General features: G+C 44.0%; 1 protein-coding gene across 2 annotated transcripts in view; it reads right to left on the reverse strand.

Annotated features, from left to right (window-relative positions):
• Nucleotides 1–24,503, reverse strand: part of CALN1 (calneuron 1) — a 692,151-nt gene extending 667,648 nt beyond the window's left edge. The window contains exon 1 of one of the 2 annotated variants that reach the window (XM_007523654.3): nt 24,399–24,503. The gene's annotated coding sequence lies outside the window, so the exon portion shown is untranslated. Of the gene's footprint in view, nt 1–8,820; nt 8,914–24,398 lie in introns of those variants that run through there. The other variant, XM_007523655.3, reaches the window with a different exon arrangement.
• Between the last annotated feature and the right edge of the window lie 1,068 nt (nt 24,504–25,571).

Below are 25,571 nucleotides of genomic sequence, written 5' to 3' on the forward strand. Positions count from 1 at the left end.
ATTGTCATCTATTGATAGAATATGTTATGGAGATACACAGGATATCCTCTACCTAATAGTTTTTCAGTTTCCCTTATATAAAACCCCAGGAAACTTTTCTTTGAGCAGTCAGCACATCATCTCATGGATAACGAAATTCACACAGCCAATTCCCAAAATGTCTAAAATAGGCAAATCAATGATGCCATGTCCTGTGGAGACTACTGAGTGGAAATCACTGCACAAAAGGAGGCATGGTGCCTTATTTCTGGATCTGGGTACAGATAAGATGGAGTATTCAGTTTACAAAAATGTTCTGAGACAATAATTATGATACCAAAACTTTGTGTAGTTATATTTGCACTTTAGTAAAACAAAGGGAAGGAATTTTCCTTGTTTCTGACCAGAAGTTTCTGATAAGACTGAAATATACCTAAAATAGACTTCCTAGCTTTTTCCATCTGCTCTATTCTTACCTTTAGTTTCCTGATTATTAAACAATTTATTCTGCTTTATATCTTAATGCTTTTCAGCTGCCAAATTGCAGATGCTAACGTGATGCCAACCTGACTCCCCTGGGTAGATGACCTCATCAATGTGTCCTAGAACTCCACCTCCCCAGAGCCCTGCCCCACTAGGGAAAGATAGAAACAGGCTGGGGGGAGTCAGGCGGTAGTGCAGTGGGTTAAGTGCATGTGGCGCAAAGTGCAAGGACCTGCGTAAGGATCCCAGTTCGAGCCCTGGCTCCCCACCTTCAGGGGAGTTGCTTCACAAGCAGTGAAGTGGATCTGCAGGTGTCTTTCTCTCCCCCTCTCTGTCTTCCCTTCCTCTCTCCATTTCTCTCTGTCCTATCTAACAACAATGACATAAATAGCTACAACAATAAGACAAGAGCAACAAAAGGGAATAAATAAATATTAAAAAAAAAAAAAAAGAAACAGGCTAGGACCTTACCCAATAGAGAAAGAGAAATACAGGCTTGGAGTATGGATTGACCTGTCAATGCCCATGTTCAGTGGGGAAGCAATTACAGAAGCCAGACCTTCTGCATCCCACAATGACCTTGGGTCCATACTCCCAGAGGATTAAAGAATAGGAAAGCTATCAGGGGAGGGGATGGGATACAGAGTTCTGGTGGTGGGAATTCTGTGAAGTTGTACTCCTCTTATCCTATGGTTTAGTCAATGTTTCCTTTTTATAAATAAATTTTTTTAAAAATTAGTAAAGTCATGGGCCCCTTTGGAATATACCTAAAACAGATTTCTTAGCTCCTTCTAACATGAAGACCCCATATCTCATCTTCTATATTCCTACCTATAGGTTCCTGATTATTTTTAAATTTTTTAATTACCTTTATTGGATAGAGACAGCCAGAAATTGAGATGGTAGAGGAGATAAGAGAGAGAAAGAGAGACACCTGCAGCACTGCTTTACCACTTGCAAAGATTTCCCCCTGCAGGTAGGAACCGGGGGCTTTAACCCAGGTAGGTTCCTGATTATTAAACAAGTAGTTCTGCTTTATATTTTAATGTTTTTCAGCCACCAAGTTGCAGATACTACCATAACGCCAACCTGATTTCTCTGGGCAAACAACCTCACAAATGAGTTCTGGAACCTCTCCAGAGTCAGTCCCCACTAGGGAAAGATAGAAATAGGCTAAAAGTAAGGGTGCCAATGCCCATGTCCAGCAGAGAAGCAATTATAGAAGCCAGACCTTCCACCTTCTACACCCCAAAATGATCCTGGGTTCATACTCCCAGAGAGATTAAAAATAGGAAAGCTTCCAATGGAGAGAATGGGATACAGAACTCTGGTGGTGGGATTTGTGTGAAATTGTACCCCTCTTATCTAATGGTCTTGCTATCATTATTAAATCAATTAAAAAAAAGGCTGGGAGTATGGATCAACCTGCCAACACCCATGTCCAGTGGAGAAACAATTACAGAAGCCAGACCTTTTACTTTCTGCACCCTATAACAATCCTGGATCCATACTCCCAGAGGGATAAAAAATAGGAAAGCTTCCAGTGGAGGGGATGGTATGGGATACAGAACTCTACAGTAGTGGGAATTGTGTATAAATGTATCTCTTTTATCCTAAGGTCTTGTCGATCATTATTAAATCAATTTTTAAAAAAGCATCTTCTTACGTAACCACTTATCCTGTTTCTACTTTCTGATCTTGTTCTTTTATTCTAAATTTACTTTCCACTATACAACTTTTTATGCTTTGTTTGATTATATACTTTGTATTTCATCATACATACGCACATGACTGAGGCTATTCAAAATGGAAGTAGGAACCAGAAGATAACACATTCCTTACCATGCATGAAGTCCTGGGTTTAAGTCCAGACACCACATAGGAGCACCACAGCCCCATGAGTTGTGGGACTGTGTTATCTCTCTTTCTCTCTCTAGACTTTTTTTTTAAAGAATAAAAATTGTCAGTCTAGGAGTAGTGGAATCAAGAATGGGCAAGACCCCGATGTAGCAAAAAAAAGTAGACAAACTATTAATAAATTGTTATTCTTTAAAATAAGACAAAAGCTGTCCTTTTGCCTAGCATATAGTGATTTTTCAACTAGAAGAAAAAAGAAAAGGAGGAGAAAAAGGGTATCTGTAAAAAAGAGAGAGAGGCCAGAAAGGAGGATTTAGGGGTCAAAGACTTAGGAATCAAGGAAGGATATTTGTTTGTATGTTTGTTTGTTTGTTTTGAATGATAGAAATTTGAGGGGGGCGTCAGGATTAAGTGCAGGTGCCGAGAAGCACAGGGACTGGTGTAAGGATCCCAGTTCAAGCCCCCGGCTCCCCACCTGCAGGGGAGTTGCTTCACAGGCGGTCTTTCTCTCCCCCTCTCTGTCTTCCTCTCCTCTCTCCATTTCTCTCTGTCCTATCCAACAACAACAACATCAATAACAACAATAATAACTACAACAATAAAAAACAAGGGCAACAACAGAGAAAAATATTCTTTGAAAATTAAAAAAAAAGAAAGAAATCTGAGAAGGTCTCTAAGGAGGTTGGAAGAAGCCAAAAGGACAAATCAAAAATGTGGAGGATGATCTATGAAATTTTCTTCTAAGACTATAGTATAGGAAAGAGGTGAAGTGTTTGGGGGGGGGAGAGATGCCCCTTCCTTGGTCTCCTCAGTAGGCTTCTTCACCTTTCTTTGACTTGCAAAGAGCTGTGACGCCCCAGAATTCAGTCCTTCATCCTCTCCACTCATAACTCAGCTCCTGATGATCTCACCTGCTAGCATGTCCAGTACCTTGTGACTGCCAGGCCAAAAGCAGCTCAGCTTTCTACTCTGAGCTCCAGCCTACCATTCATCTCTACCAGGATGTTCCAAGGCATCTCAAAGCAAGTATGAGACACCCTGGACTCCAGACCCTTCCCAAATGCCCCATTCCAAATGTGCTCTCTCCACAGCTATCCTCATCAGTGGCCAAAGAAGCTTGAGTCATCCTTGACTCCTCTCTCATACAACTATGAGATCCACCTGCAGACCCCATTGCCTCCATCCTTGAAAGACAGAAGAAAATTAAAAGTCCAGAGCCCACACAATGTACATGCCTCCACCTTGGCTCCTTTGTATGGCCAGCATGTCCCCAGGATTTCATCTTCACCTCTATACTGGGCTACCAGTTTCCACCCTGGCCACCTACAGGCTTTTCTTAACATTGTAGTTAGAATGGTCATTAAAGGAGTCAGGCGGTAGTGCAGCGGGTAATCACAGGTGGCACAAAGTGCAAGGACCAGCATAAGGATCCCAGTTAGAGCCCCCAGCTCCCCACATGCAGGGGGGGTCCCTTCACAGGCAGTGAAGCAGGTCTGCAAGTGTCTGTCTTTCTCTCCCCCTCTCTGTCTGCCCATCCTCTCTCCATTTCTCTCTGTCCTATCTAACAATGACAACATTAATAACTACAATAAAACAACAAAATGGAAACAAAAGGGCAACAAAATGGAAAATAAATAAATATTTAAAAATTTACAAAAAGAAGGATCTTTAAAGAAAGGTCTCTTTTCTGTTCAGACCAGCATTAAATTCTATCTCACTCATGTAAAAGCTAAAGCTCTTATGATGCCTCCAAGAGTCACTTCCAAGGCAGTTTCTGCCTCCATCTGGTTTCAGATTCCACACACCCAGCGTCATCGCCATCTCTGCACTTTATCTGCCTTCTCTGCTTCCATTCTCGTCATAATATGCTACTTGCAATTGACACATTTCTTTTCTGTTGCTTATTTTTTGTCTCTGGGTAAAAGTTCTAGGAGGAGGGGTTTCTGTCTCTTTTGCCTATTGCTGTAGACTCAGAACCAAGATTGGGAAGCAGTTGATTCCCAATGTGTGTTTCTTGAATTCAGGCTTTCCAAGTGATTCTCTTATTTAAATGATCCCTCTGGTGGCCCGGGAGGTGGCACAGTGGCTAAGGCACTGGACTCTCAAGCATGAGGTCCTGAGTTCGATCCCCAGCAGCACATGTACCAAAGTGATGGCTGGTTCTTTCTCTCTTCCTATCATTCTCATGAATAAATAAATAAATTCTTTTTAAAAAATGATCCCTCTGTGAGTGGCCTAGGAAGTAGCTCAGTCAGTAGAGTATTGAACTTTCTGTCATGTCTGAGTTTCCCAGTTTGGTCCCCAAAACCAGACATACACAAATCAGAAACAAAATATTTTTTAAAATAAAAATTAAATCCTTCCATGACTCTTGCATCACCTTCATAGTAAAGAGTCCTCCTTTTTGGACACTCAAAATCCTTTGTGATTTGATCCCTGCCCATCTCTCTGACCTTTCTCAGCATATCACCCACCCTCCAATCACCACCTGGTAGAGTTCCACCATCCTCAGCAAAGGGGACCCAGTAAGGTGACTGGAGTAGTATTAACTGTTATTATTATCTTTGAGGTGGGTGCTCTACCACTGAACCATCTCCCTGGATGCATACTATAATAATAACAATAACTTATTAGTAGTAGTAGTAGTAATATCTGCCAGGGTTTTTCCGGGGCTTTGCACATTACAACTCCACCTCTCCCAGCAAGCTATCTCCTCTTGTTTTCCAGATAGTGGAAGAGAGACAGAGAGGGAGAAAGAAGAGAGAGGAGAGATGATGCAGCACTATTCCACCGTTCTAGAGGATTCCCTTATACATGGTGCTCCCATATGGAGGTTTGAGCCCAGGTCCTTGTCCATGACAAAGTGTACCTTCTACTGGATGAGCTATCCCAACACTGTGATTATTATTAGTAGTAGTAGTATCATCATCTTTGATAAGTATTCACTAAATCAATGATTCTTCACAACGTATTGACTTATTTTATACCCCAGTGATTCTAGAAGTCCCTCCCTCTACCTAGAGCCTCTTTTCCCTTTAATATCCTCTTTTCCTTTTCAAAATATGATGTAGAGGGAGCAGCAAGGGAAGACAGAAGCCACCTCCACACAAGCCAGCAATCAGAAAGGCTCCAAGGACAATTTTTCTGAGCCTACAGGCACCTGGTACAGGTCCTAGAGCAGGAGATATTTTTTCATTGCACAAAAGGATATATTTTAGTCCAAATGTATTACAGTCACAGGCTCTTTGAGCTGTCTGGCTCAGCAGCATTCCTTAAGTAAACTGAGTGAGAACTGGTTTCGCTTAGTCATGAAAACTCACCTATGTTGAAGGTTAAATGCATTCATTCAATAAATTATTAAGTACTTTCTACATCAGACCAGGCCCTGTGCTGGCCACCAGGGGAGGGACAAGGGCACAGTAGAAGTCCCCACTCAGAGTGGCCACCAGTCAGTGAGGGAGCCTCTGGAGCTATTTAAACAGTTAAAGCTTCAGTCCTTGGTGGGAAAGATTGACTTAATCGAAGGAAGCCACATCATTGAAAAGCAGGATGAACGATTTCTTTTGTATCCTCTGTGTACAATGGTTTTCTAACTAAATTATCCCCCTTTAGTCTGGATAACTTGACTGGTAAGTAGTATATACAATAAATACATATATCTGGAGTCACTTGATTCTGCATAAAATCCAATAGGACCAGATACTTTGGTGTGTAACTATGCCCAGGTTTGTCTACTGCCCAGCTAAAGTTATTCCAGCAAGCCCAAGACCAGGATTGAAATAGACCAATTACTGTTTGATGAACAGCCCAGTAATCATAACTATACTGGTTGACATTCTCATTTGCATGAATGGCCCTAACCCCACTTCCCTTTGTCTACACCAGCAAGAGCCTCAAGGGGCTACTTTTGTGTTTCCCAAACTGCATCCTGCAACCCCACAAAAACATCTGTTGCAGTTCATGGGCCATAACCTTGAAACTGCAAAGTTCCAGCTGTAACTGGACGAGATTGCTCTTTGGTCACAACGAGAAGAAACTAAGGTTCAATAAGACTTGATAGTTGACCCAGACCACACATGAATCAGTGGTGGGGTTGAGATTCCAGGGATGGTCAGTTCTTAGAAGGTGGTGCCCTCCTCTCCTCTACCACCCTGGTGATGTGAAAGCCAGTCAAGATCTTTCAAAAGAATACTCTGGGACTACAAAATGTAAAAAATTGCCAGCTCTGAAGAGAAGTCCAGTGGGATACACACACACACACACACAGAGAGAGAGAGAGAGAGACCTGATAAGCACAAAGGACAAACTGACAAAAAAGAAAAATAAGGCAGTCTAGTTATTTACTTGTGATTAGCAAACCTGAACAAGTACATAGTAAGTGACTGCTAACCCAGCCTCTCTCCCTGCCCTGAGAGGATGGGGAGTAGGTGGGGATCTCATGAGCCCCAGGTTCCTCTGGCTTCTCCCTAGGAATTGTGAGCAGAGGGAATAGATCTTGTGTAATAAAGACTAAGGGAGTAAAGGGTCTCTGACCATGGCCAGGTGGTGGTGGACCTGGCTGAGAGTACCTGTTACAATGTGCGAGGACTGGGGTTCTAGCCCCCTGTCCCCACCTGCAGAGGGGAAGCTTCAAGAGTGGTAAATCAGGGCTGCAGGTGTCTCTCTGTCTCTCTCCCTCTCAATATATGGCTGTCTCTATCCAATAAATAAATAACGATAATACAAAAGCAAACAAAAAAGTCTCTGGCCTGGGCTCCCTACCCCCTAAGGGAAAGTGAGAGAAAAGTCAGAAAAGGGACCTTCCTGTCTCTGAGTTCAGGGACATCATTGTGTTCACCGTGGTTTCAACTACTTACAGCCCCAACTCTAAGCCAGAACTGGAGAGATGAGCCTCAATTGAAGGTGTGCAACAATCCAGCTGAAAACAAAGCTAGAAAGAGCTCCTGAAGCTGCACTGCCATCTCCCACGGGCCTCCTCTATCTACCCTGATGCCCCAGTGGCTTCTTGTTAGCAGGAAACATCTCTCCCTGGGCACTTCCCTGAGATTCCCAGCTTGCTGGACAGATCCACTGTGATCAAGCACTCCGTCAAGTGCTTCATTTGTCAGCTCTGAACGATCTCTCCTAACCAGAGTGTTTCTGCCACAGCTGAGAATTTTATTATTCTGAGAATGCGAATCACACTGCGCCCACAGTGTCTGGGAGACAGACAGGCAGACTTCCACAGTACTCACACCAAGAAAGTTACTGTGCTTTCCTGCAAGGGATGGGGGTGGGGGCACACATAGAAAAGATGGAGCTGTTGTAAAAAAAAAAAAAAAAAGAAAAGATGGAGCTGCACCATCACTGCTTTTCCTGGAACTTTGACCATCTCTGCAAACAAAATTTTGAGGGGCTTCTCACTCTTGAACTGTGTTTTGGCTCCAATCCCTCTCAAGACTCGAGAAGTAAGGTTAAACCTCCATAGTGTTTTTAAGCCTCTGGAAAAATCAGTGAAAGCGCTTTTCCTCTAGAGCTATGCTGGGTGGGGGTGTGGGGGTCCTGGAAATACTACCACCCACCTCACATCCTGGCACACAGTCCTGGGTTCCAGGGAATGGTTAAAATGGTTCCCTTGGCCAGGTCTGGGTTTCAGGGCTAGATGTGAAGTCATGTCAAGCTGACTGACAGAAAGTCTTCCTTAGGGTATAACTCAGAGGAGTGCATTTCACCCAGAAGGAAGCTGTGGGGGCAAAAACAAATCAATGAAGGATTTGCAGATAGATGTTTTCTGGGCCCAAGTACAATTTATAAAATGCAATGTAAAAGGAGATAAATCTCCTCCCTCTCTCTGCCAGGCTAGAGCAGATTCTGGAATTAAAAACAACTCTTTGCAACAGAACCTTGGAGTCAGTGAGAAGTGAGTTTCCTCAAAAAGCTTGGGGGAAAGGGTTAGCAATTCCTGAAATCCCACAGCCAGCATTTCCATCTCCAGCAGGAAAGTCAAAGGGGAGGGGAGGCTGGAGGGCTGGAGCCAGCCTGGTGTTCCTGCCGGGACAATTTACCAAGAGAAAGTTACATGGAATGAGTTTTCCAATAACACATGAGAGATGCTGTGCAGGCGAATTCAGACTCACACCAAAGGGCAAGTCAGTGATTTTAGAAGCCAGTAAATCAGCCTTTTTCACTAGAACCTGTGGGGAACAGACCCAACCAGGAGGGAGGGGGGTTTGTGGAAGCACCTCTTCCAAACCACTTTGGCATCTAGGTGAGATCAGGGCCAAAGCAAAAACACTTGAGAACTACCTCCAGATACCCCTCCTGAAAGAAACGGACCCCCTCCCCTTGCTCCAAACCCCATAAGAACTTGATTGTCTCAACTAAACACAAGCTGGGAGATTAGCAAAGGAGGCAGAAAGGAAGAGGGAAAGGAAAGGGGTGGCCAGGCAGCGTCCATGCAGTCAATGATATTATTGATTTTGAGCCACACAAGCCCCAGAGTGCCATCCACAAGGATCATACCTCCTGCTGAGCTCAGGGAAAATGCTCCAAGATCCATGGCTGGGAGTTCAGGAGAATCTCTTAGCCATCGGGAAGGAGCAGAGCACTGCAGCTCCTCAGAATGATGGACCAGGGCGAGCTTTAATTAACAGGGTCTGATGCCTCTTCTTTTTTGGTAACTGAGCAGATTTAAAGGGCTAGAGTCTCGATTTGGAGGGTGCTAGTGCTGCTGCTGCTGCTGCTGCTGCTGCTGCTGCTGCTCCAGCCGCTGCTAGGGCTGCTGGAAAGCTTTCTGCAGACCTTTCCCTTCAGTAAGGATATGGAGCTCTGAAGATGGGACTATTAGCTGGGGGTGCTAGGGGTCTAAATCAGGACTGCAGGACCACGGGTCTAGCGCTGCCCACCCAAGGGAGGGCACTCTGTCTCCCAGTCCAGGGAGAAAAGTTGGGATCTTTGAGTCACAAAATATCAGGGGCACTTGCCTAGAGGACTGGATATGCAGGGCCTGGGTCAAATGACAAGCTGCAGACACCCGTATTCATCAGCACACACATACATACACATGCACATGCATGCCTGTCCACATACACATGTATGTGCTCATATTTGCCCTACCTGTCAGCCCTCACACATGCATGTGCCCATGTGTACACACATTTTGTCATGTGTACATATCTGTCCAGCATACACCTGCTTAACCCATGTACACACATGGCTTCTCATGTACATGATGAGGAGGTATAAACACCTGTTCTTCACACACATATCTACTCACATGCATAAACATATCTGCACATAATACACATGTCTGCTACTGTTCACCTATCTGTCCATATATATGCCCCCCTGCTCGTGTCTACAGTCTGTCTCTGCACGCATACCTGTCCACATATTCTGATACCAACCATGCACATACATGCCCTTGTTCCAGACACCCAGACAGGAAGACGTTTTACATGCAGTCAGTCTGATGCCTGTCTGCCTGGGCACAAGGACGTTCTCCACAGCAGCCCTTTGGTCTCACAGCTTGCTCTGCCTTCTCTGTGGGGTGTCTTGCCCATGCTTCAGATCAGTGTTTACACAGTGGATTTGCTTTCCCTATAATGCTTCTTTTGACAATACCTCACCTAACACGGTAGAACTATTTTCTGCCTGCTGGGGCTCATCAGGCTCAGGGTCCCCACGTTAGGGTAAATGCTGAGACAAGTGTGTCCAAGAGGAAACAGGGCTTGATAATGGTGCTGAATCTCTGATTCCACCCAACTCTGCCATGAGCACAAACGAACTCTCCAGAGTTGAATTTCCTCATTTATAAAATGAAAGCATTGAACAAAGCCAGCAATGTTCTTAACAGGAAAGGGCAGCAGGGAGGATGACATGTGGGATTTTATAAAGCATGTTCCATTATCTAAACACCAAATTTTAACCAGATCTTCTTGAGCAATGGGGATGGCACAGCAGAGAGCACGTCCTGATAATTTTGAGAAATTATGTGTTGGCTCATCTCCAAGGACCTCAGCATTGGTAAGGGGTGGGGGTTTCTCTCACCCTTTAGAGTCTGATGAGACTCTAAAGATTCTTTAGAATCTTGTCAAATATGACCTCTCTCCTACTCCCCAACACTTGGCTGTGTTCTGCCTCTTCCTCCTGTCCTCAGGACCCAGAATCTCATGCCCACAGATAACAGAAACCCACCAGCACAGAAACTGCTGTAATCTTACACTTAATGTGATCTATTGTCCTCCATCTTCCAAGGAAGATTTTCACATGGCATCTTCTCTTGATTGACAGAAAATGAGGGCTCACTGGGAAGGTACTGTGCCTTGCGATAGATGTGCCTTGTCCAGGTTCAAGCGTCAATAGCACATGGGAGGTGGCATAGGAGGAAACTCTGGTGCTGTGAAGCCTCTGCCTCAGTCTCTTCCCTCTCTTGGTCTCTCTCAGTCTATCTGAATGAAAAAGGCACTAGCTCTGCAATAGTTTATTTTTTAAACTTAGAGCACTGATCAGCTTTGGCTTAAGGTGGTGGTGGGGATTGAACCTGTGACTTTGAAGCCTCAGGCGTGAGAGTTTCTTTGAATGACCATTATGCCATCTACCCCCCAGCTCTGCAATAAATAAATAAATAAATAAATCTTTAAAAGAAAGTGAACAAAGGAAGGGGTCAGGTGGTGGTGCACTTAGTTGAGTGCACACATCACCAAGCACGAGGACCAAGGTTCAAGCCCCTTGTCCCCACTCACAAGGGAAAAGCTTCACAAGTGGTGATACAGTGCTTCCAATCTCTCTCCTCCTCTCTCCCTCTCTATTTCTCCACTCCTTCTTACTTCCTCTCTGTCTTATCAAATAAAAAACAAAGTTCAAAAAAGAAAAGGAAGTGAACAAGGTGAATGAAAAACTGAGCTGAGGTGGGAGTGGGAGACAGTTGCCTGATATGAAACATGTCCCCTTTAAAAAAAAAAAAACATGCCCCCACAGCCCCACAGCCCTGAAGCCCTTGGGCACCTCATAGCATCTGTAGAAAAGGGTAGACTCTGGGGTCAGTAGAGGCTGTCATGGCAAAGAGGTTCCCCAGTAAAGCTACTGGACCTGCTTGAAGGAGAATCCTAAGCCCTATTCTTGCTACTGTCTCCTCATCCCCTGGGGTCTCTTTCTCAATTTTCTTTGATCAAGTCAAGGCCCACATTTATTTTTTAAGATTGGAATGAGGACAATGCTTACAAGGTTGAGAGGCAGAGGCTTCCATGCCCCTTGCTGGGGGGGTTAGCAGGCAGTTCACCCAGTGGCACCCTGGTCAGATTCCTGGAGAGGATCCAGGTCCCACAAGGCCAAACTAAAGTATCTCCTCAAATATCTCCACATTTCCACAGAGGACTCTGAACCCAGAGACTTCAGGAAGCCAGGCTCCCCTTGCAGAGGGAAGAGTTGGTTTAACTCTACACAGCCATGGTAGGGGAAGTCATGCATGATGCCTACTACCAGGAAATGTCCTCCTGTCATTCCCAAACCTTCAAAGTCCAAACAGAATATCCCTGAAGGAAAAGGCACCTTCATTTTCTTGTCTAAGCTCCTATGTTGTTCTTCTCTGGCCCAAAGGATGGTTATCCTTATCCCCCATTAATTGGCAACCAAGGTGGCTACCCTATCCATTCCACTCATGTTCTGTTTTGCCAGGCTCCCATAGAATGCGATTATGGAAACGTAGCCCAGGAGGCAGGAACACTTCATGGAACATTCAATTGGCCTGCTTTTGTGAATCTGGTTATTCACTGAGACACTTCAGCTCAGACACTCCACCACACTGGTCTGGGTTCTCCATACTACTTCTCCCCCTGAGAACCTCTGAGCAATAGCTGCCAGACTAGCTTCGCGGGCGGGAAACAGACGACCAGGGACTCATGGCTGAGCTGTATGCAGTATCTCTTTATTCATGCAGAACGCAGCACAAACTAAACTAAACTAAACTGATCACAATCCTGTCCTTATATATACTTGCCAAGTAGGGTGTAAACAGGATGTGAGGAAAAAGAGGGTGGAGCAAAAAGAGATTGGTGAAATACATGGTGTGACAAGGAGAGGGGGCGGAGCAGGCGAGAATTCTACCACTGAACCACCAATGCCCTGGAGGGAAGGTGGTGCTTAGTTAACAGTGGTTTATGTAAATAGAATACAGTGTTAAGCAGGGGGGATTAAACCGAATGAAACAGAAGGGGTTTTTAGAAGCAGAATTAGAAGCATACCAACAATTCCCCCTTTCTTTTTAACTAATGGCCATAGTATCAAGAGTGTGGGGTAACAGAAACCTATATCGTACAGGCATTTTCAAAAGAACTGGCACAAGACATGGAGGAACAAAATAGGAGAGGGGGGCGTTTCCTGCTTCAAAGGGCAGTGCCTAGCAGGCAAAAGGGCATTTCTTGCCTCTGGGGGCGTCTATTGCCTCAAAGGGCGTTTCCTGCCTCTGTGGACATCTCCTGCCTCTGAGGGAGTTTCCTGCCTCAAAGGGCATTTCCTGCCTCTGGGGGCAGGACCTAGTAAGGAGGGAAGGTTTCCTGTCTCTGGAAGCAGGGCCTAAGGCGAGGGAGCATAGCCTATAGACCCCAAGGCTCTGGCTGCAAAGTCCATGCACTGTTGCGGTCAGTCTTTGAGAAACCCAGCAGCATAAAGGGAAACTGCTGTAAAGTTGCGTAAAGTGTCCAAGAGGTGTACCAGTAAGTCCAATGGAAGTGTCAGTCGAAAGCAGATGACCACAGAAGAAATGCCAAGGGATGAAACGCTGCATGTCTGTCTCAATGGGGAATGTCAGCCACCAGAATTCCGCTTCTCTGTAGAGAGTGAGCTTTGGAGTCTGTGAATCTGTTTCTTCAGGTCGTGCCAGGTCACATCATTGGTTTCTGGGGGTGCATTGTAGTCATGACATCTTGTGGGCAACATCAGAGAACAGGGGTCCAAATGGATTTCCGGGATTTCATTTGAGCAGATGCTTTTTCATGTGAAGACTTGACAGCTGTAATTCACTTACTTATCAGACAAAATGTTTACTATAATTGATAACTCTATTGTAATTGGAAGTCCTTTCTAGTATGATTTCAAGGTTGTTAAAACAGTTTAAACTCAATAAAATGTGGAAAGGTAAACAGAAGAACCACGGTTAGAAGCCTCAGGCATGAGAATCATTAACATAATCATTGCACTATCTGTCCCACCCATAACTCATACAGTTTTCAGGATTAAATCTTTCACATTAATACCAAGACATAAAAAATATCAAAAGAGGAAAAAACAATTTTTTGGATTGTTTCTGGATGTCTCTAGAAATCATGGCTGCATCCAGCATTTTTTTAAGTCAATGTCATACAAAAATTCAGTCATTCAAATCACTCTCTTATGAAACGCAACTGAAAGCAGACAGCAAACTTAAGATATTCAGAGAGAACAACAAGGGGTAATCCAGAGAAAAGTTATAGGCAGCTTTTGCTTCTTTCACCTTGAACCAGATTATCCAGATCTCACCATGTAGCATCATAAGTCCCTGAAGGGTATCCTAGTCCAAAAAGCTCCTCGAAATTCCATTTAGGATGCTTCTGATGGTTCCTGCTGGATTGCTGCAGGCACCCATTTTTAAAAATGTCTTCCCATCGAAGAAAGAATCAAATCAGGAGAGTAGAACTAACCACGTGTTTCCATTCTTGGGAACTGCCAGGGTACTGGAGAATGCTCTTCAAGTTAGAGTAGTCCTTCTCCACAGGAAACATGTGAGATGAAGTCCAGAAAGTCCAAGGAAAAATTTTCATGCATCTCCCAAGCTCTATGATCACAGTCATAAGAAACCAAAGTGTGGCCTGGAGCAAAAATGTAGTCCTCCTCAGGAAACATGGGAGAGGGAGTCCAGAAAGTCCAAGGAGAAATCTCCATGCATCTACCAAGCTCTATGATCACAGTCACAAGAAACCAAAGTTCCCAGTCAGGGAACGAACCAAAGTGTGGCCCAGAGCAAAATGTTCCAGAGACAGAGAAACTGTCTCATGATGAAACAGTAGAGGCTTTGGCAAACCTCTTCATATATAGAAAGGCAACCCATGGCGCATGGGTAGCCAAGTTTACTTATCTGGGGGATGGGTGGGTTAGGTCCCATGTCGGTGCTGGTCCCTGTTTCAGATGCCATTATGCTAGGCTGAGCTTCACTGACAGGAGACAGATGACCAGGGACTCATGGCTGGGTGGTACACATTTCAGTCTTTATTCATGCGGAATGCAACACAATCTAAGCCAAACTAAACTAAACTAAACTAATCACAATCCTGTCCTTATATATACTTGCCAAGTAGGGTGTAAACAGGATGTGATGTAGAGAGGGTGGAGCGAAAAGAGATTGGTGAAATACAGGGTGTGACAAGGAGAGGGGGCAGAGCAGGCGAGAATTCTACCACTGAACCACCAATGCCCTGGAGGGAGGTTGGTGCTTAGTTAACAGTGGTTTATGTAAATAGACTGCAGGCATGCCGGTGCTTAGTTAACAGTGGTTATGTAAATAGAATACAGTGTTAAGCAGGGGGGATTAAACCAAATGAAACAGAAGGGGTTTTTAGAAGCAGAATTAGAATCATACCAACAATAGCTTCCAATTGGTTCAGCAAAAAAAGGTCTTGAGGGAGCCAGGAAGGCCAGAAAGATGAAAGTACTGTCCTTCTCAGACTTTGAGGTTCAATACCAACTTCCCCCACCCTTGTAAAATTACTCAGCAGGAGTAGTGGGCACCGTGATGGTCAGAACACCAGTTGTTCTACACTCCATCTCCACCCCATGGGCAGCTCCGCTGTGTGAGTACCTCCCTCAGTCACAATCTCCCAAGGCTCCCTCTATCCCCCCAAAGTCCAGGTGAAACTATTTTTTCCCTTTTTTTCTCTCAAGCCCTAGGGACTGTAGCTATTCTTGTAGTGATTAATTCTTGGGTGATTTCAGCTTTCCAGTTCCTGTGTAACTAATCCTCTGTGTTAAATGCCATCTGTCTGAAAGATCTAGTGAGCTTTTGTTTTCCTGACTGGACAAGCATTTTTCTTGGAGAGTCCAAATTGAAGCATTCTGATCTCCACAAGACAGTAATATGACCATCCTGGCATATATCACACATTTGGGAATATAAATGGTTTAACATTTGCAGATCAAAAGAACTGATGAGAGTAAAGTCTGAAGATCATCCTTGGAGCCCACTGGCATATACTCACATTACATATTTGTCATCCGTTAGTGCCAAATTTTGCAGATATCAAAAAGAAGACATATTTCTACTCTAATTTTAGAGTGACTGACTTCAAAACAACAGTCTGAAGGGGCAATTCAGGAAGACATCTTGGGAGGGCAGAGTGAGTGCTGGCCTTGGAGAGGGAGAGCCCTTTCATCTATCTGCTCTCCTACGAGAAATTGTTAATGATGCTTTTGAATCCTGCTAGGTGCTGAAGGCACAGTGGCAAAGAATGGAAAAGCAGCCAAGCTCTCATGCAACTGAGATACAGAAAGAGAAATCACACAATTGCAAAGGAGAAAGAGGGAAAACAAGAAATGCAATGCTGGACAGTAATTATAACTCATAGTATAAGGTGTGGGCCTTATTATTCTAGCAAGAAAATTCAAATTCTGGTAGCACACAGGAATTTCTATAACACCAGAGGAAACTCCAGTGCTCTGGCATCTCTCTTTGTCTCTATCTGAATGAAAAAATGGTCCAGGGCAGTGATGTTGCACATGTATGAAGTTGTGTCTCTACAAAAAGAAAAGAAGAGAAGAAAGAGAGAGGGAAAAGAAGGAAGGAAGGAAGGAAGGAAGGAAGGGAGAAAGGAATGGAGGGAGGGAGGAAGGAAGGAAGGAAGGAAGGAAGGAAGGAAGGAAGGAAGGAAGGATGGATGTAAATGCCCATGACAGGACTGACTATGGGAAGAGAAGGCACCTGAAGCAAAGCTGGGATCTGGGCAGAAGGTGTTGATGGTCCTCACAGACAGAATAGGCACCAAGGATCCAGCAAGTGTGTGGAATGGAAGGAAAATCCACATCTATCAAGAGCAGAACTTGGTTCATGTTCACCTGGAGAGCTAACCAGGGGGCACATGTATGGCTTTTGGGAGAGAGGGAGGGAGAGAGAGACAGACAGATGAGAGAGAGAGAGAGAGAAAGCTGTCTGATGATGTGAGAGACTCCTTTATAGAAAATATTTCATCTGTTTAGAACAGCTAAGGCATCATGTGTATGAACCTGTGAGCAACGAAGGAAACTTCAGTAGAATTGACAGTTGACAATTGGATTTATCTTTCCACAATAATACATTTGGTACTCAGTGGTCTTTATGATAAAAATTCTTCATCTAACAGGATGGCAGAGGACCTAGTGGGAGTTGTATTGTTATGTTGAAAACTGAGAAATGTTATGCATGTACAAACCCTTGTATTTACTGTCGACTATAAAACATTAATCCCCCAATAAAGAAATTTTTAAAAAATTCTTCCTCTGCCTAAAAAACTCTCTGCAAGTTGCTATCACCAATCCACCTGGTGTCCTCTCCCATCTCCTTCCAATCTCCTTCTAGGGCTTCCTGATGCACATCAGCTGTGGAAGCATTAAACTACTTGAAACTCTCAGAGGAGACCAGCTTTGCACACCTCTGAACCTCAACATATCTGCTCCTCAGCTGAGATTTCCCTTTCTTACTGTCTTACTGCTCAGATGTTACATATTCTGTAGAACCACTGACTGGGACCTTCTGTTTCCTCAGAGAGGAGTGCCCACCTGCCTTATAGCAATCACTACACTCTGTAGCCATTTTCCTCCCATTGGTCCATCTCCCATTAGAACAGAAACTTCAGCTCCCTTTTTTTAGTGCAGGGAACAGGGCAGTCCCACAAGTTCTGGCTAAAAGGAACCATAGAATATATGTCTATATTAGCAACCAGGTAAATTGGCTTTATTCCCTGGTGTAAAATACAAAATCTGGGAAAAGGAGAAGGAGGAGGAGGAGGAGGAAGAGGAGGAGAAAAAGAAGATAAAGAAGAAAAACAAAGAAAGAAAACCACACCTGTGAAGTTCTAATAAAATGTCAACAATCTGTAGTCCAGGAACTATCTGCTCAATTAGTAAATAGCTATCTCATCTGCCTCATTTAATAATGGCCTTTTTAGTCGCTACTAGGCCACCCCATCACCTGTGGCCCACGTTGGGGAATCCTAGGATTCCCTTGTAGATATAATGGGCCTATACATATAAAGGCCACTTTCTCCACTGTCATTGGTCACTTCCATCAGGAATGCTATCATTTGTCCTTTCAAGAGCCTCTCCATGACCTCGCCCTCATTGTAGAGCAGCAATGGTAAGGACTTCCCCACGCTCCAAAGGGAGTCTGGGTCATTCTACTCTGCCACTCAAGGAAGACTGGTCCTGAAATGAGTGTGACTGTGACCATGGACTGAAAGCTCAGACTGACAGGGACTCAGAGGTTATATAGGCTCTTGTGCTAAATAGGAATAGATATGGGCCTTGGGTCAGACTGAGAGTGAATGGTTAATTGTATTTATATTTTTATTTAAGTTTAGGAGCTGCTCTGGTTAATTTAACTTTCTAGTTCTATTCTCAACTTTGAATACATCGTCACAGACAATACCCACCTCCATGTTGCTCAGACAAAAATCACTAAATTCATGGTCCCCTAGGAACATACCTAAAATAGACTTCCTCACTTCTTTTTGTTTGTTTGTTTGTTTTTGTTTGTTTGTTTTGTTTGTTTTTTCCACCTCCAGGGTTATTGCTGGGCTCGGTGCCTGCACCATGAATCCACCGCTCCTGGAGGCCATTTTTCCCCCCTTTTGTTGCCCTTGTTGTAGCTTCATTGTGGTTATTACTATTGCCCTTGCTGACGCAATTCGTTGTTGGATAGGACAGAGAGAAATGGAGAGAGGAGGGGAAGACCGAGAAGGGGAGAGAAAGACAGACACCTGCAGACCTGCTTCACCACCTGTGAAGCGACTCCCCTGCAGGTGGGGAGCCGGGGGCTCGAACCGGGATCCTTACGCCGGTCCCTGCACTTTGCGCCACATGCGCTTAACCCATTGCGCCACCGCCCGACCCCCGACTTCCTCACTTCTTACCACTCTAAAATCCCCATTCTCATCTGCTCTATTTCTACTTTCTGGTTCCTACTTATTAAACATTTTGTTCTGCCTATCAGACACCAAGTTATAGATGCTACTATGATTCCATCCTGGCTTCTCAGGGTATACAACATCACTAATGTGTCTTAAAACCTTACCTCTCCAGACTCCTATCCCATTAAGGCAATAGAAACAGGCCAGGGGTAGGGACTGACCTGCCAATGTCCAAGTCCTGTAGAAAAGCAATTACAGAAGCCAGACCTCTACCTTCTGCACCCCAAAAATTATTTTGGTCCATATTCCCACAGGACTCTGAAACCCAATTTCACCAGGACCCAGAGGGAGAAGGAAAAAGGGAAGGAGATTTGGAAGTAGTAACAGGTGTAGCTATGACTTAAAAAGGAAGATAAAGCAGAGTCATAGGAAAAAAATGGACGAGAGAGAGAGAGAAACAGGTTATAGAATTAATAGTCAATGCATATCTGTAACCTTGGGAGAACCACTACAGTTTCTGATGGAAGAAATGGAGACACAGAACTCTGGTGGTATGAATGGTGTACAATTGTACCCCTTTTATTTTATAATTTTGTAAATCACTAATAAAAATAGTTGCCTCAGCACACAAGATTTTTTAATCTTGTTTATTTTTTTACTTAGACAAATTGTCTCAAGTCATTTTACTGTGTCTTTACCCACATGAACAGATGATAATCCAACCAAGAAGCAGAAACAAAGGATATGATGGGCCAGGAGGTCACACACCGAGTAGAATACGTGTTACCATGTACAATGACCCGAGTTCAAATCCCTGTTCCCTACTTGCAAGGGGAAGGCTTTACTAGTAGTGAAGCAGTGCTAAAGGTGTCTCACTCTCTCTAGAGGTGTCTCTAGAGGTGTCCCTCCCTTTCCATTACCCTTTCCTCTCCATTTCTCTCTCCCTATCAAATAAATGAAAGAAAAATATGATCACTGGAGTACTGGATTCATAGTACAGGCACCGGCATAAGGATCCCGGTTAGACCCCTGGCTCCCCACCTGCATAAGCAGTGAAGCAGGTCTGCAGGTGTCTGTCTTTCTCTCCCCCTCTCTGTCTTCCCCTACTCTCAACATTTCTCTCTGTCCTATCCAACAATGATGACATCAATAACAATGACAATAATAACTACAACAATAAATCAATAATGGCAACAAAAGAGAATAAATAAATAAATAAGTAAAAATTTAAAAAAATAAAGAAAAATAGGAAGGAAGAAAGGAAGGAAGGAAGGAAGGAAGGAAGGAAGGAAGGAAGGAAGAAGGGGAAGCCACCTGTAGCAGTGCTCCACCACTTGTGATGCTTCCCCCCCTGCAGGTGGGGATCAGGAGCTTCAACCCAGATACTGGAACATGGTGATGTGTATGCTCTACCAGGTTAACCACCACCCACCCCATCTCTCTCCCAATCTCTCTCTCTCTCTCTCTCTCTCTCTCTCTCTCTCTCTCTCTCTCCCTCCCTCCCTCCCTCCCTCCCTACCCCAAGAGCACTATTTAGCTCTGGCTTATGATAATATAGGAGATAGAACCTGGGGTCTTGGAGCCTCAGGAATGAGAGTTTGTTTGCATAACCATTATGCTATCTACTCCTTCTTTTTCTCTAACCTACTCCCTAGACCACTGCACCACAGAACACCTTGTGAGAGGATGTGATGCACTCAGAGTAAGAATTGGGCATGGGAAGAATAAAAGCCTGGGCCATTATCAGAATCCCAGACTGATGTTGGGTAACTCAGGTCAGGGGCCAGCAGGGTAGCAGCCCCAGGTGGATTTTCTGGAAGTCAGGAGCTGCTCACAAATAAAACAGCCATGTACCTGGCCTTGGGCACCAGCATAGCTGGCCGTACCATCTAGTTCCTGGAGCAGAGCAGCCCCAGCAGGGTGCTCGAGAGAACACATATTGTCCACAGCCATGTTGTTCCCTTAAATCACATTGCTGTCACTTGACAAGACCATCTACCAGAAGCTCAAGGGTCCAGCTTCCTCCCTTATCACATAGCTGAAGGAGATGCCAAAACCAACAACAGCTTCTAAGAAAACAAATCAGACAAGCCTGTGTGTGTAGACACAGCAATGGCCAGGTGGAACTAGCAAAGTGAGGACCACAGCTGGGTATCCTGGCTACAAACACAGAAAGCCACTAGGGAGGCAGGTTCACAGGGAAGAAAAGACACTAGGAAAATTCCAGCACTTTATAGAGGGCAGTCCCATGGAGGATAAGAGCGACCACCAAGCCATCCCCTCTGGCTAAGAGGAGGGCCATGCAGGAGAGTGCCTGGGGAAAGGGAGGTGAGCTGGCCATAATATTCACTCCCCCTCCTAACACTCCTCCTCCAGTGGTTCACTCTGGTCTGGCTACCTCTCACAGTCCATGCAGATTGGATTGGATTGATGATTCCTCTGGGCATAAGTCCTCTATAATTTCCATACAACTAATATACACTCTCATCAAAGCCTAGCAGAAATCATGGAGAGGTCATCTTAGGAGATATACTACTATCCAGTAGTCACTGAACCTTGCATGCTCTCCTCCCCAAGGAGGCCCCATTCTGCAGAGGGCACACCTGGAGCACCAGCTGGGCCACAGGGCAGGTTGTCCTTGGCCAAGACTACACTCTCCCTCACCTGCTTTCTCAAATATGAGGACTAGCACATTTTCAGAAATAAGGAAGGATTTGGAGTCAGCTGCCATTTCTTCCAGAGATTTGGAGAACTCTATGAAGCCAAGGACAGCTCAGAATGAGGAAGAACATTGTGAGACTAGAGAGGAAAATAAGCATAGAGGGGAAATCATGGAAGGACTTGGCATTTTTGTGTCTAAACTGACTGGGAATGGGAGATATCTCATTTCTTTTTTTGTTTGTTTTTTTATATTTATTTATTTATTTTCCCTTTTGTTGCCCTCATGTCTTACTGAGTCCCTGCTTCACTGTTTGTTACTGCAAGCTATCCTCAGCCCCAGTACATCAGGATAGTTTGTGAAGAAGGGGTAAAGGCTCATGCAATTCCCCTCCCACCCTGAGAACAAGATAGTGGGGTTCTTTCTATAAATGTACCCAAAATATTAGTGTTTTGTTGTATGTGTTTGGATAGAAATGAATAGTAGGTATCTCTTTATCCTGCATGCAGTTGTACTCAAAGGAAAAGCTAAAACCCAGGACCAAAGTGAAGCAGCATTACTCTGAAATATAAAAGAAATGCCACCTCCTGGGAGTATGGATCGACCTGCTAATGTCCCTGTCCAGCATAGAAGCAATTACAGAAGCCAGAACTCCCACCTTCAGCACCCCAAAAATAATTTTGGTCCATACTCCCAGTGGGGAAGAAATGATAGGGGGAAGATTACCAGAGGGCTCTGAACTCCAACTCCATCACAACCTGGAAAGAAAGGAGAAAAAAAAAGAGAGGGACATTTGGATGCAGTGATAGGTGTATTATGACTCGGAAAGGAAGAGAAGATGGGACCACAGGAAAAAATGAGAAAGCATATACAAATATAGACAGATAATTGTCGAAATAATAGTTAACCCATATCTGCAACCTTAAGAGAACTGCCATAGCTTACAGTGGAGGGAATGAATATAAAGAACTCTGATGGTAGGAACTGTGCAGATTTGTAGTTTTGTAAAGCAATATTAAATCACTAATAAAACTGAAAAAAAGATATGCTGCCTCTATAATAGAATGCAACACAATGCAATGATATATAATACAATGCAGTATAGTGAAAATAATTCTGTTTTGCAAATTATCATCCTCTAGCCCACCTATCACTCAATAGTAATAATAATAAGATATGAAGAATAAAGGAATTCTGCCATTGTGGCCAAATAGCAAGATCAGACTCATCAAGGGAATCCTACTGCTAGCTCATCCCTTCATACTAGCACTGCATAAGCCTGGCTTTCTCCTCTTTCCTTCTGTTCCATATGACCAAGTGCCTAAAGCCCTGCAGAAAAGTCTCACCTAGCCTTTCTAAGCCTATATGAACTTAGAAAAAGCAAAAATCATTCTAGAGTCTTCAGATGGAGGTGCTTGAAGTAGCATGTTGCCTGGACTTCTCCACCTTTGGGAAATATATAAGACTGTATTTTGTCATAAAGCAAAAGGTGCTGAAGACAGAAACCATCACAGTGTCCCAAACTGGAACCAATCTTCATCTAAGACTCTCCTGGACAGAAATCAGGAATTGTAACATCTGTGAATACCAGAGCTTTCTGAAGGGACATTCAGGTCCCTTGTGATATCTCTGCATCTGCCCAGAATCTTGGAATAATATCCACAAGCGTAGCAGTCCTATTAATACTTTAGAGTCAAGGTCATTAGACCCAATTTTCCTGAATAAAGCATGGGGGACATTTTGCTCCAGAATGTGAAAAGCAAGAGATAATTCCAGGCATCAGAGTGCAGACCAATACAATTCTGGAGACTTATTTTCTCTTCATGGCTCAACTCAGACATCACCTCATCCAGAAGGTACTCCTTCACGTACAAGGTTAGGTTTCCATTGTCTGTGCTCTCAAAGCATCATGCACTCCCCATATGCACTTATTACACCACATTCTGGGCAGCTTCTCTGACTGTTTTTGGGCCTTGGGACTATATCTTCTTCACCCCTGTGGGAGCATATCACAGTGACATCCTTCATCTGTCAATGGTGTGGGTGCCCCCAAACCAAACTTTTTTTAAGATCTGATCTGTGTCTACCTGCACTGAGATTAACTCACCTCCACTGCTAATTGTTGCAGTCAGAGGAAATGAGAAGTGAAAATAGAGCTCTCAAGGCCAAACCAAAAGAAGAGGGTTTTGAAATGTCATCATCAAGGTCGGGAAAGAGACCGACACTCTTACAGCATAATACAGTTTTAAAATTATGTTAAGAGGGAGATCTGAATCGTACGTAGATCACCACAGTCTGCAGACAAGAGATTAAATCTTGCTATATAAGTGAATTGTTGTTAAAATGCTTTGGGATGATTGTAGAGAGACAGAAAGAAAAAGAAAGTTTCTATCCAGAAAGTAGGGTCTTCTCCCTCCCCTCCTTCCCAGACTTTAAATCTCCCTTTTGTTTTGAACAACAGCAATGTGAAGAGGGGAATGCCATCCTGATGAGGACCTGAGGCATCCTGACCAATCGAGTCACCCCAGTTTGGGAAAAGAGGAAAAGCAAAACAGACCAGAATGAGAATGAGAATCAAAGTGAGAGATCTGGTCAATCAAGAGGAGATCCACATTGGTGGGGGGGAGGGGGAGAGAAATTGAGCTGTGAACAGCCTAAAGGTTTGGGAAAAAAGACCATGCTTGATATACAGCCCTGGTTTTAAATAGTTAGTTTGAGGTCAACATTTTGGCCCATGAGCACTCAGTTCAATACAGTTTAGATTTTATGACAGGGACCTGTGTTTGAAAGAGCAGACTGAACTTTTCTAGAGATTGTGTGTTCATGTGAGTGTGAATAGGCACTTGCCTGGCAAAGTGAGGGAAAAGACTTACCTTCTTACCACAAGTCAATAACAAGTACCCAAGACACCTAAAGTTTTGTTACAGAGATAAAGGAATTCCTGGAGAGAAGTATCTAAACTCAAGAGCATCCAGAGTCTAGTGCATGAGGAGATCCAAGAGATTATTATGCATCTATGATCTGATATGGGAATTCCTGCGTAGGAAGGCTAGGTATTCAGAGGACACAAAGAATGGACACTTAAAGGCTTTAAAGGCTTCTTGGGGGAGCAGACATTCATGCAGAGCTCTGAAGACCAAGGAGAAGTTAAGCAAACATGACTCCCTTAAGTACCTGGAGCTCAGGTCCCAAAAGAATAGCCACATACCTTTCTGTGGGTCTAAGACACATGAAAGTCCCATATCCTTCAGATGTGTTAGAACTGGTCTATCACCCTCATGCAGCCCCAGAGTTCACAGACCCCTCTGGCTTACCTGAGCTCCTAGAGACAGTCACAGGTCTTTTTCAGATCACAATCCTGAAATCTGGAAAGAAAGAATAGTTTTACAGTGCCTGCACAGCCAGGGAGCCCCACTCTAGAGCTGGTCCTGCCCCTTGGAGTCTAGAGAAGTTGTGCCAGATCCTGGCCAGGCCGTCTGCTCGGACTGCAAGAGGGGGAAGTGTGCTGTGAGCTCTCTGGAGCCAAGCCAGGCCTCTCTAGTCAGAGAGGCAGGTGGAGGAGAAGCTAGAGGGAGCCCTGTGAAATCTCCTGGCAACTGTATTAACTCCAGAGAACCCAAAGAACTGTGAGGCTGACTTCTCACTATAGACCCACTACAGAGCCTTGTCCAGACTCAGGGTGAGGGACATTTTCCTCACTCCAGTTCTCTGGAGATGTTCCTAGTTAACTTGAGCTCAGATCTGAACTGGACTTTCTGCCCTACTCCTACTCATCATGCCTGCCTAGACTCCCCCACTGTGGAATTGACTACTGTCTCACTTTAATCTCAGTATAAAAAAATTATTGAGGTAAAATTCACATAACATAAAGTTAAATATTTTAAAGTGAACAATTCACTGGTGTTCACAGATTTATACAACTACCACTCTATCTATTTGCAAAACAGCTCCTTTTAAAATATATTTATCTTTACATTCATGCATTTACTATGAGAGACCAGGAGAATAAGAGAGGGCCAAAGCACTGTCTAACTCTAATATAAGATGGTGTTGGGGATTGAAACTGTGGCCCCTGTAGCCTCAGGCATACAAATTCTGCACTCTTACAGGCTGAGCTGTCTCCCTGGCCCTAGCTGCAAAGTATTTTCATCACCACAAAGGTAACTTTGAAGTTATTTCCTATTTCTGACCCTTGCAACCACAAGTTTATGTTCTATCTTTAAAGAATTGCCTATTTTGAATATTTCATACAAATGTTATCAGGACCAGAGAAACAGCTCAGTGGCAGAGCACCATGTTTACATGCCCAAAATACCAGTTTCAATTCCAAGCATTGTACATATAAGACAGAGCTGAGAAATGTTCTAATCTCTATTACTCCCTCTTATTATCCCTTAGCCACAAAGAAAGAAAGATATATGTAGGTATATAAGGTGTGACAGGTTTTTAAAATATATTTATTTGTAATTAATGTATTTATTTGTATT

This window comes from Erinaceus europaeus, chromosome 15 (genome assembly GCF_950295315.1).
Source record: "Erinaceus europaeus chromosome 15, mEriEur2.1, whole genome shotgun sequence".
Taxonomy (NCBI): domain Eukaryota; kingdom Metazoa; phylum Chordata; class Mammalia; order Eulipotyphla; family Erinaceidae; genus Erinaceus; species Erinaceus europaeus.